Here is a 12,169-nt window from a genome sequence, read left to right on the forward strand (position 1 = left end):
GCTCCCCACCTCCTCCTCTTTTCTTCAACTCCTGCCAACCTCCCTGCTTCCCCACATCTCCATCTGCATATGAATCGCGCCTGCACGAAGCAATCCCGCTGCTGACAAAGCCATAAAGAAGCCTCAGGAAAACAGCCGCCTCCACTGTGGCTCAGTGGCTAAGACACTGACCTTTTCGATCAGAAAGTCCAGCAGTTCAGCAGTTCAAATCCCTAGCTTCACGTAACAGAATGAGCTCCTGTTACTCATCCCAGCTTCTGCCAACCTAGCAGTTTGAAAGCATGTAAAAATGCAAGTAGAAATATAGGAACCATTTTGGTGGGATGGTAACAGCGTTCCATGCGCCTTCAGCGTCTAGTGATGCTGGCCACATGACCACGGAGACATATTTGGACATCACTGGCTCTTTAGCTTTGAAACGGAGATGAGCACCATCCCCTAAAGTCGGGAATGACTAGCACATATGTGTGAGGGGAACTTTTACCTTTTACAGGTTTTGCATATCTCATGCAGGCTCTCTTCACCAATTTTTAATAAAGTCAACTAGGATGCCTCTTAACTTGCCTGCATCATCAGCATCATTGTTCCTGCTGTTCCAATGTGCAGGTTCTCTAATGGGGTGGGGTGGGGGGGCATGGGTGAAGTGTAAAACCCTATCAATCATGCAAGACCCCTGTGTTGAAATGAAGCCTGGGGAGAGCAGTTTTCTCCTCTCATCTGAAAAGCCTTTGCTTTGTTTTCTGTTTTATGCTTCTCCACACCTTGAGTTTGCTAGGCACCTTCCCCTGGGCCACATCAATCACATTCTCCAGTGTATATTTGAGAGAAACAAATCCATATGAGTAAAATCTCAAGAACAGCTTGGGAGATGTACAGCTTTCCTCTAGAGTCAACATGTTTCCCTTCATCCATGTTCTCCCAGGTTTGGAAACAATGCAAACCCTCTTTGCATCTGACTTGATCCTGGCATGTCCTGTGGTGAAATTCAGCAGGTTCTGACAGGTTCTGGAGAACCAGTAGCAGAAATTTTGAATAGTTCGGAGAACCGGCAAATGCCACCTCTGGCTAGCCCCAGAGTGCGGTGGGAATAGGGATTTTTCAGTATCCTACCCCTGCCATGCCCACAAACCACGCCCACAGAACCGGTAGTAAAAAAAAATGAATTTCAGCACTACCTCTGCCATATATGAATCCCATCCATGAGCAGTTGCTAGGTGAAAGTCCTTTGAGTGAGTAGTTATGGATTTACAGAGATTTACTTTTTATTTATGAAATTTGTTTACACCCATCTCACTGCTGGGCAACTCTGAAAGATGTGGAGAGAGGGGCTAGCAAAAATGCAGCCCCCATCCTGCTGCACTACCACACCAGTCTCAATGCCCAGCAAGTGTGTGCAGATGTAGCTGGAAAAGGTGACCTGCCTTGTTTCCTCCACTCCCCCCCCCAAAAAAAATAGAAAGAAATAGCCCCTGTTTGCAGAATTCCTATGTTTGGTTGCCCTTCAACTCCCTGGAAACTTCGCCATCCATCTCTGCCTCTGTTAAAGTGAAATCTTAGGTATTGCACAGGTGGAATCATCTGGAAAGAGAAATTAGGTATAGCCTCATTTTGAGGATTCATAATGTGGTGAGAGGTTGTTGCATGACATTTCCAAAGGCACTTATAAATATGGCCTGTTGGATTGTTCTGCTTGCTTGATTTTTACCCCACCTTTCTACTCAGGTGAGCACTCAAGGTGCCCAAGCTCAGCTCACAAAGAAATACAACCCATCATTTCATCATCATCATTTATTGGGTTTGTATGCCGCCCACTCTCAAGAGACTCAGGGCGGCTTACAGGTAAAAAAGGAAGGGGGATACAAAAATTTAAAAAAGACAACATTAAACCCACTATCACCCTGTCTCCATTTAAGATCTCCATGCCAGATAGAGAGGTGTGGGCAACATGGGCAGCTTTAGGTGGGTCTCCTGCGGGTCTTAAACGCTGGATAGACTCAAAATAGAAAAGATGATCCCTCACTCAAGTCCAGAGGCATTGAAGGGCTCTCCAGGTTAAATCACCATCTCAGTTGGTGCCCGGTATACAACTGGCAATCAGTACAGATCTTTAAGTAGAAGTATCATGTGATCCCAGTATCTTACACCGTTAGCAGTCTGGCTGCCAGACTTCATAACAATTGCAAATTCCACACAGTTTTCAAGCATGGTCCAAAGTAAAACAACTTGCAGTAGTCTAAACAGGATGCAACCAAGGTATGCATGTCGTTGCCAAATCCAACTAGCTGATGAAGAATCACAGATGGTACTCTAGACTTAATTATGTGCTCCGATGCTCTTTGCCAAAGTCTCAACCTGCAAATCAAGGGACAGTTGGAAGAGGCTGAACCTCAATCTCCAAATCCACTTAGCTATTTAACAAGATAGCCTCTCTCTTCTTTGTGCTTCATGCTCCTTTGTTCTCTGACCAAAGTATAGTGATAGTGACTCCAGAATGTTCCAGGACCCCGACTGCTTCCCTGGAATTGCCCAATAGGAACCTAGAACAGCGCTAGTTGTTACTCCAGCAATTTCATCTAATGGAATAGGAATAATGACCCAATGGAGTAATCCTTCAGTGGTCCCCAAAGTCACTTTCTAGAAATGGTCTGAAGGAAAGACTGCAATCCCTCTAAAACATGGAATGCAAGACCCAGAAGACCTCCAGGAGTACTAATAGGTAGGTTCTCCCTTCTGACAATTTGTGTGTCCTTATGTCCAATTTCTGACATGAGGTTATAGAATCTGCCAGTCCAAGGGGATCAAATTAGATTCCCTTGGACCTAAGGGAATCTAATGTCATCCTGATTAGGATAACATATCCTAATCATGCACCTGTTGGAAATAGATCCCAAAGTGTCAACGCTTTTCTCAGGGAGATGCCTTTTCCTCAAAGCACCCTCTTCATGGCTCATTCATTCATTCCTTTTCCCTCTCTAAGGTCAGCTCAAAGTCCAACAAGATGCTTTTCAGGGGTGAGAAATGTGATGACCTGCACAGATGCAAAGGTATAGGGTAGACCAGTGATGGCTAACCTTTTTGTCGTGTGCCAAAAGCCCCTGTGCCCATATGCACCCATAATGCAATGTGGTGCAACCCCTCCCACATGCCCCACCACCCCCATGCATAGGCCCCGCCCCCTTGCCCAATTTTGGCTTTCAGGTTGGTGCAGGAGGCCTTCCAGGCCAGCACATGTGGTGGGTGTGTAATTTAGGGGTAAAATATATCAGAATTAAGGTTTGAGTTCTCACATCTGTTTTCCTTGCCCATCTGGAAAGGGTTCTGGCATCCCCTGCCAGCCTCTGGTGGCTTCCCCCAGGAGCAGCCTTTGGCTCTGGGCTTCTCAAGAGTTGCTGCAGAAGCACCAAGGAGGGCCTTGCCCACTCCCCCCACCCAATAAGATGGCAAGCCCCCTCTAATAAAGCTCCTAGCTGGGGAAAATCAGACAGGCAAATCTTTGCTATTCCCTCAGGGGCACCTCCAGAACAATCAACAGATCAGGCAAAAATAGCTTCAAGTCGGTGGCTAGCTCTGAACCCACATCTTCCTCTGCAATCTGATTGGCAATGGGCTCAGGTGGGCTTTTGAGCCAGATTTTGACCACTTGGACAAATTGCCATGACTATATTAACAGTAGACCATTAGGGCTATTTGAGTGTAGTTTGACTTGTCTGGCTTCACGGCAGGCGATTCTCAGCCTGATAAATCCGTATGCTAATTACAGTTCTACCACTCGGTTGAAAAGCTAATTGAAAGCTGAATTGTGACCCCAGGGCTGAAAACTCCTCTGCTAATCCACTGATTATTATTTATTAATCTGGAGCAGGAGTGTTCCCAGAATAGCTTCCAGATCAATTTTTATTTTTATTTATTTATTATCCAATTTCAAGGCTTGGATAACTCAATGCCAGAATGACTGTGGGCAGCTTGCAAATAAAGTAGTACATATAAAAAGAAGGCATAGCTGACTGGAAGAGCAATGAAGTCAATTATAAAAGAGAAACTCAACTAAAGGGGATTCCACAAGCATTTTCTGTCCTTGAAAGACAATGTCACAGCCAATGCCATAAACCTTGGGGATCATCTCCCAGGGAACAGCCCTTCCAGAGAAACCATCATGAGGCCAGGTTGCCACGACGACTCTGAAAATTGGATAGAAAGGGCTGCCTCAAAGCTCTGGTTCCATCCCACAGCGAAGCAAGACTGTGAGAAAAGAGAAGTCCATCTAGGTTGGACTAGACGACCTTCAAAGTCCCTTCCCTCAAGCAGGGGAGGTGACAGAAGGTTAAAATATTATCTGTCTGTCTGTCTGTCTGTCTCTCTATCTCTCTATCTCTCATCTATCTATCTATCTATCTATCTATCTATCTATCTATCTATCTATCTATCTATCTATCTATCTATATCTATCTATATCTATCATCTATCTAATTTATTTGCTGCCCTATGGACTACGGATTTGATGATGAGGTAGGATAGATAATAGAAAGAAGAGAGTCATGATGTAAGTTCAGAGATAAAATTATACTTGACAATGATTGTAAACCCTAACCCACCCACCTCCCTGACTGGTCCAGCACCTCTCACACACCCATGTATTCTTCCTGACCCATTCCATCTCCTACTTGACCCGTGTAGCACATGTCCCCGTGATCCCCATGCACCCTTTGTGACCCCTGCCATCTCCACACACACCCAACCTGATCTGCATAACACCTGTCATACACCCTCAGGGCAGAGAAGATGCTGCAAAGCAGCGGCACAGAAGAAAAAGCCCACTGTCTAGTTGATCCCAGTAAAGTCAGACCTTCAGCTCCACCCCTCCCTAAGCAGGAGACCCTCTATCAAGGTAGTCAATCTTCATTTTATGAAAATAACACTAACCATTCACCTAATTTTTTTGTCCATCATGTTTCACTTTAATACCTGTTTGGCTGATCTCTGAGGGTCGATAAGAATGAATTTTGATAAATATTGGCAGATTCAAAAGTGGGCTCTCTGCGAGAAAGAGAAGAAAAAGACTGCGGAGACTTAAAGAGCTACTGTATTTTTGGAGTATAAGACGCACTGGAGTATAAGACGCAGCAAGGTTTTGAAGAGGAAAATTTAAAAAAAATGTTTTTGCACTCTGCAAACCTCCCAAAAATGGGCCCATTTTTTTAAAAAAGAGGCATGAATAGCCCTTAGGAGGGGGGGAGGAATGGGCATGGATAGCTATTAGGAAGCTTATAGAGTGCTGCTGGGGGAGGGGAAACAGACCGTTTTTTGCTCCTTTCTGCCCTCCCCAGCCTCCAGGAGCTCTTTGAAAGCCTCCTAAAGGCTATGCACAGCCATTTTGGTGAAGGGGCAGAATTTGTATTCAGTGTATAAAATGCAACCAGATTTTCAGCATCTTTTTTGAGAGAAAAAGGTGAGTCTTATACTCTGAAAAATACGGTAGTTTGGGTCTGACATGAAGTTTCCCTTTTTTTTGTTCTGAAGCCAGGCGAAGTCACTTCTCATCTAAGTAGAATGTGATCCATGGAGGTCAAGGGCTGCAGAGCAAAACAAGTGTGCGGCTCATCCTTTGTCACTCTGCAATTTGATTTCAGGCTCCAGAGAGAAGGACGCCTTCTGCATTACTTCAAAATTGCCAGTTAACTACCCATAGCATTGAAGCTACAATCAGCAATAAAAGTCTAAAAATAGCCCCAAGCCACAGACAGCAACGTCAGTAATGAGTGCCAAGCACTGTGCGAAAGGTAAACTGCTTGAATGCCATGGCTCATCTCCTTTTTGGCTTGCTTGTCATTTCCTGCAGGTGCATTAAGAATCAATTGCTCTGCTCTAGTTTTCCTTGCAAGGGGAAGGTGATCGCCCCAGAAGAAGGATTCCTGTTAACCATTTTTCATGTGTCCATCTAACACACAGCTTCACCACCAGATGTATTTGCAAATGGTTGACAAATGAGTAGTTGTTAATGGGTCTGAGTCTACATGGAGAGAAGTAAGCAGTGGGGTACCACAACGTTCTGTGTGGGACTCTTCCAGTGCTCTTCAATATCTTCATAAGTGACTTAGATGAGGGAATAGAAGGGGAACTTACCAAATTTGCAGATGATACTAAGATGGCCGGAATAGCCAACACCCCCGAAGAAAGGCTCAAGATCCGGATGGATCTGAACAGAATTGAACGCTGGGCCCTATCTAACAAAATGAAATTCAATGTAGAGAAAAGTAAAGTCCTACACTTAGGCAAGAAAAACTAAACGTACACATATAGACTGGGTGAAACCAGGCTTAATAGCAGTAACTGTGAGAGGGATCTTGGAATTTTAGTGGACAACCAGCTAAATAGGAGCCAGCAGCCAAAAAAGCCAATGCAATCCTAAATTGCATTAACAGAGGGATACAATCAAGATCAAGTGAGGTACTAAGATCACTCTCTAAAGCCCTAGTAAGACCACACCTGGAGTACTGTGTCCAGTTTTGGTCACCACACTATAAAAAGGATGTTGAGACTCTAGAAAGAGTGCAGAGGAGAGCAACCAGGATTATGAGGGGACTGGAGACTAAAACATACAATGAATGGTTGCAGGAACTGGGCATGGCTAGTCTAGTGAAGAGAAGGACCAGGGGAGACATGAAGCAGTCTTCCAATATTTGAGGGGCTGCCATGGAGAAGAGGGGGTTAAGCTATTTTCCAAAACACCCGAAGGCCAGACAAGGAACAATGGATGGAAACTGACTAAGGAGAGATTTAACCTAGAAATAAGGAGGAACTTTCTGACAGTGAGAACAATCAACTCAACTTGCCTTCGGGAGTTGTGGGAGCTTCGTCACTTGAGACTTTCAAGAAGAGATTGGGCTGCCATTTGTCAGAAATAGTGTAGGGTTTCCTGCTTGGCCTGCGGGTTGGACTAGATGACCTACAAGGTCCCTTCCATTAACTCTGTTAATCTGTTAAATCACTGGGCAACCTGAAGTCAGTAATCACTGCAGCCACTGTGAAGAACTATTTGATATGAAAGGTTATTAGTTTTAAAACCCTTTGTGGCCTGGGTCCAGTTACCTGAGGAACCACCTCACTCCACTTATTCTGGCAAAAGGGACATGCTGTGGGCCCCATCGGTCAAGGAATTCTGGCTGGTGAGGTCCAGGAGAAGACTCTTTTCTCCCACAGCTCCTGCCCTCTGGAATATCTTTTTCTCTCCCCCATCCCCCACTCAGCCCCGGAGACAAGATCTGCCCTCAGCCTCTGGGCCTCCCAGAAGGGCCTCAAAACCTGGTTCTGTTGATTGGTCTGGGGTTCCATGTTGGAGGTCGTTGGTGGGTTAGAGAAGATTTTTATGGTGTATTGCTTTCTTTCCTTAGTCATCTCTGTTAATATTCATATTGATATTTATCATTTAAATGTTTTATGGCTGTGATGGCGAACCTTTGGTATGCGTGCCAGAGGTGGAACACAAAGCCCTCTCTGTGGGCACACACATCGGTGCCAGCTGCTCTTCTGGTTTTTGGCACACACATGCGTGCCAGCCAGCTGATCTTTGCGGGTGTTGGAGTGCCAGAAAACGGCCTGAAACAGCTGTTTTCCGGACCATTTTCAAGCTGTTTTTTGCGCCATTTTGGGGGCATTTGTGGGACAAAAACAGCCCCAAAATGGCCTGAAAACGGCCTGAAAACTTCCCAAAAAGCAGGCATGCATGCACATTCTGCTTTGGGCACTCTGCCATAAAGGTTCGCCATCACTGTTTTATGGTCATTTTTATCTTATTGTAAATGGTCTAGAGTTTGCCTGATAGAACTGACACTTAGACTTATATACCACTTCAACAGTGCTTTACAGCCCTCTCTAAGTGGTTTAGAGAATCAGCCTCTTTCCCCCAACCATCTGGGTCCTCATTTTACCCATCTCTGAAGGATGGAAGGATGAGTCAACCTTGAGCTGGTCAGGATCGAACCACTGAACTGCTGGCAGTTGGCAGTCAGCAGGAGTAGCCTGCAGTACAGCCTTCTAACCACTCCGCCACCATGGCTCTTGGTGGTGAACTAGCTGGCATATAAATTTAATAAGTAAACAAAATCTGAACGTTACACAATGTAGCTTAAGTACTTCTGGTAGTGACAACTGAAAAATCTTTTAGATAATGTCATTTTTCTCCCCATGGTATATTTGGGCTGAGAATGTGAAAATCTGGCTATTATGGAAGCAGCAAAAGCTTCATTAGAGTGTTAATTTTGGAAAATTATAGACAGATTATGATCCTAGTTGGATATGGAATAAGATTTTGAAACTAATTATAAGAATCCTTCCCAAGAGGAAATTCTGTAGTATGCAGGTATATGTTTATAGATAGTTCTCGACTTATGACCACAACTGAGTTCCATTTCTAAGCAAGAGAGTTACTATGTGAATTTTGCTCCATTCTATGACCTTTCTTGTCACAGTTGTTAAGTCAATCCCTGCGACTGTTAAGTTAGTAATGTGGCTATTAAGGGAAACTGGCTTCCCCATTGACTTTGCTTATTAAAAGGTCACAAAGGGGGACCAAATGGACCAAGACATTGCAACCGTCATAAATATGGGTCAGTCAATCCAGAACCAGCTTGCTAATCGGCATATCTGAAGGTTCTTCATCAAACTTTTTTCTGAAGTCAAATTCTTTTTTATCTACTTTGAATTATATTATTGGTTCAGTCTATTAAGGATTAAAAATACTTGATTAAAAAGTCAGTCTTCCAAGACTGATTGCTTTTATTTTATTGTGTCGTTTTAGGACTTGTGCTTATTTCATGTAATTTCCACCACAGCATATTTGTAGCTCAATGTCTTTAAAATCTGCTTTGGATCTTCTCGGGATTGATGTCAAAGTATCTGCATTTCTCTCCATCCTTTTTCCTCTTTCTGAGGATTGGATCCACATTTGTACTCCTCTTTTCATCTGCCACTTCTTTCATTCTTTTCAATTTTTCAAAGATAATAAAGGCTTAGCCAGACCATCAGAGGATACTTCTTTCGCTATCCCAGCATACAATCAAGGAATTATATTTTCTGATCTTACTTTGATCAGTTTCAAAAACTGATAAAGCTTCAATCATCCCATGTTCTTCCCAACTTGCTGAGGAAACATGTTGCAGAAGATTGAACCAATTTGAAGCTGAGTAGCTCTGCTTTTTCTTTCTTACTAGTTAGCATTTTCTTATCTTCAATGATCATCTTCCTTTCTTTTGGATTGATTTGAAGCAGCTCTTCTTACTATTCTTGATGTCCTTTATCAAGCTTAACTCAATCAGAACTTCAGCTGCCCTAATCCCCACATCTACAGTTCTATGCTGTGTAATTCCTCCTCCATTTCTATTGATTCTTTTGCACAAATTACATTCTTCAATTGTTTTGTGATGTCCTAAATCTATTGACTTATATTTGCCCTCCCATCCATGAACTGAGCTCAGTTTGAAAGAGAATTTGCCTTTACTTCTACTAAAGTCTAAATTCAATTTGTTTGTTTCCCATCAACTGAGAAAGACAAACCTCCAGCTTTCTTTCTGAGTCTTCTTTCTCATTTTTTTACTCAGTGATGTAAGGGGCCAGATGAGAGAAACAGGTTCATGGATCAGAAGAAAGATGTTATTATTATTAATATTATATCACTTTTGTTTTCCTGATGCCCAGCACATGTAAGCTCCTAACATGTCTGGATTACATGGTGGAGTGAATTAGAGGCATTCCAGATTTATTTATTTTTTATCTGACAGAAGAATTCCTCATCTTTTGGCAGTGCAGAATGATTTAACTTCTTCACTTCTGCCTTCCACCCTGCCTTTACCCATGTCCACATATATATTTTATCCGCGTCCATTGCTCCTCACATATTTACTCCACCTTCCTGGAGACTCTCTGACTAATCTTTCTTAACCTTATATTGAAATAGCAATTCATACAAACATCAGCTTGCATTCTAGCCCCAAGTAGTCTAGTTAAGCTTTCGCTACCTTTCCATCTCCCACGCAGCTCCCAACTCCGTTCGTCCCAAACCACAACTCAAGAAGATCGCGATCTCCGCTCTCCTCGCCTAGGAAAATAATTCATGCGCAATTTGAGTTAGAGTTCAAACAAATCTTATATACAATATATGTCCACAATCAGCAGCGCTTCTTTCAGCCTCCATATCTCATCATCGATGTACAACTTTTCCATTTTATACCAGGCAGAAATCATGAAGTTTTAAAAGCATCGCTAAGTCTTTATTCTTTACTCTTCTGCCCTTCCGGAAGAGGAAAGCAACACCCTCCGCCTTGTGGCCACGTGTCCCGCTGCTTGTCTTCTCCTTCTCCTTGTCTCTCTCCAGGTCCGGATGAATCAGGAAGTCCCGCCTTCAGAGTCTTGTAATAAAATTCTCGGGCTTCACAGACAGAGTTAAAGCGATGTTTTTGATTCTCAAATGTAACTGTAATGCCAGCCGGGACTTCCCATTTGTATGGAATCTGAGAATTTCTGAGTTCTTCAGTTAAGAAAATGTAGTCTCTCCTTGCTCTTAATATTTGAGATGGTATTTCTTTAAAAACAATCAAGTCCTGTCCATCAATTCTCAGCCTCTTGTTGTAAAGCCTCTGTATTATCACATTTCTGGATTCCCTTGTGGTGAAATATATAATTATGTCCCTCGGAAGCTGTCGCTGTTTTGCTACCCACGAATTCTGGCGGTAAATTTTTTGGATCTGCCAATCAAAGTTAAGTCCCGGACTTCCCACCGAGTGGCTAAGAGCCTCAAAGAAGATCTGTTTCAAATTCTCCTGTTCCTTTTCACGCAGTCCTCTAACTCTTATTGCAAACGCAGTCTTATTATAATTTATCATGACAAGTTGTTTTTGAGCATTTTCAATTTCTTGTTGTAACGTTTGGATTTTGGATGTCAAATTAGAGTTGGTTTCTTCCAAAAGTTCCAATTTATCCTCCGTTTCAGCAATATAATCTGTCATAACTGTCATTACTCCGATCATATCCTCCTTTGCTTGAGCAATTTTAGCATCAAATTGATCATATAAATCCGATATCAGTTGATTAATTTCCTGTCTGAAATTATTAAGCGTTATTAGGCTTCTGGGGGAGGAGCCTGTCGCCGACGGGAGCTCAACGGAGCTCCTCTCAGAGTTCTGGTCTGTATATCTTATAAGATCTATAGATATCTCCCCTTTCTGGCAGAAAGGGGCAGGGAGAAGGTCAGTCGTTAGGATCTCTTTGTAATTCACAGCCTTTTTTTTTCGCTGTGAATGGAGAAGAGGTTCAACATTAGCTGAGCTTTTACTCCAGCCAGTTCTTCGCAGCTGCTTTTTTGCAGCCCTAGGCAGGTTGCCCCCCCCCCCCCAGGACAAAGCTAAGCTATTTAAAAATTAATCCGGGCGGGGACCATTCCTGAGGAATTTCTTCTATTATTATCCAAAATACCAGCTTCAATTTTGTAAAAGGCTCCCTTTTCTAGCTGCGTCACAAGATGGCGATCTTATAGCTTTTGTGTTTGATGTGACGTACTTAGTCAGCCCTACTCTCCTGAAGGCTTCTCCGTATTAACTGTTAAAAGATTAACTGAGGGGAGCAGAGACTTTGATTGTTGGCTTGCTTGATTGCTTGTTTTTATTTTTTATTTTTTTGGAATGGCTCCCAAATCTAAGCAGAAGCGCTTCCTTAATAACACATCTCAAAAAATTGCTATGAAGTCGCTGCCCTTGCCTCCTACGCCCTCCACTGGAGATTTGTTAACACAAGAATTTCTTCTCAAAACACTTAATAACTTCTTCACTTCTGGAGCCTCTTCCCCAAACGATAAAAAGCTGCGTTTTCTTTTGAAAAAATTATATTGCTGTTTGTTGTTGTTATACTATGTGCTTATGATGGATGTGAATAGGATGTCAATGGGTTTCCAAGACTTCCTTCCTTCCTTCCCTCCCTCCCTCCTTCCTTCCTTCCTTTCTTTCTCTCTCTCTGTTCCTTCCTTCCTCGCTCCCTCCCTCCCTCCCTTCCTTCCTGCCTGCCTTTCCCTCTCTATGTTCCTTCCTTCCTTCCTTCCTTCCTTCCTGCCTGCCTGCCTGCCTGCCTGCCTGCCTGCCTTTCTCTCTCTATGTTCCTTCCTTCCTTCTTTTCTCTCTCTCTGTTC

The sequence above is a fragment of the Thamnophis elegans genome, chromosome 12 (assembly GCF_009769535.1).
Source record: "Thamnophis elegans isolate rThaEle1 chromosome 12, rThaEle1.pri, whole genome shotgun sequence".
Lineage (NCBI taxonomy): Eukaryota > Metazoa > Chordata > Lepidosauria > Squamata > Colubridae > Thamnophis > Thamnophis elegans.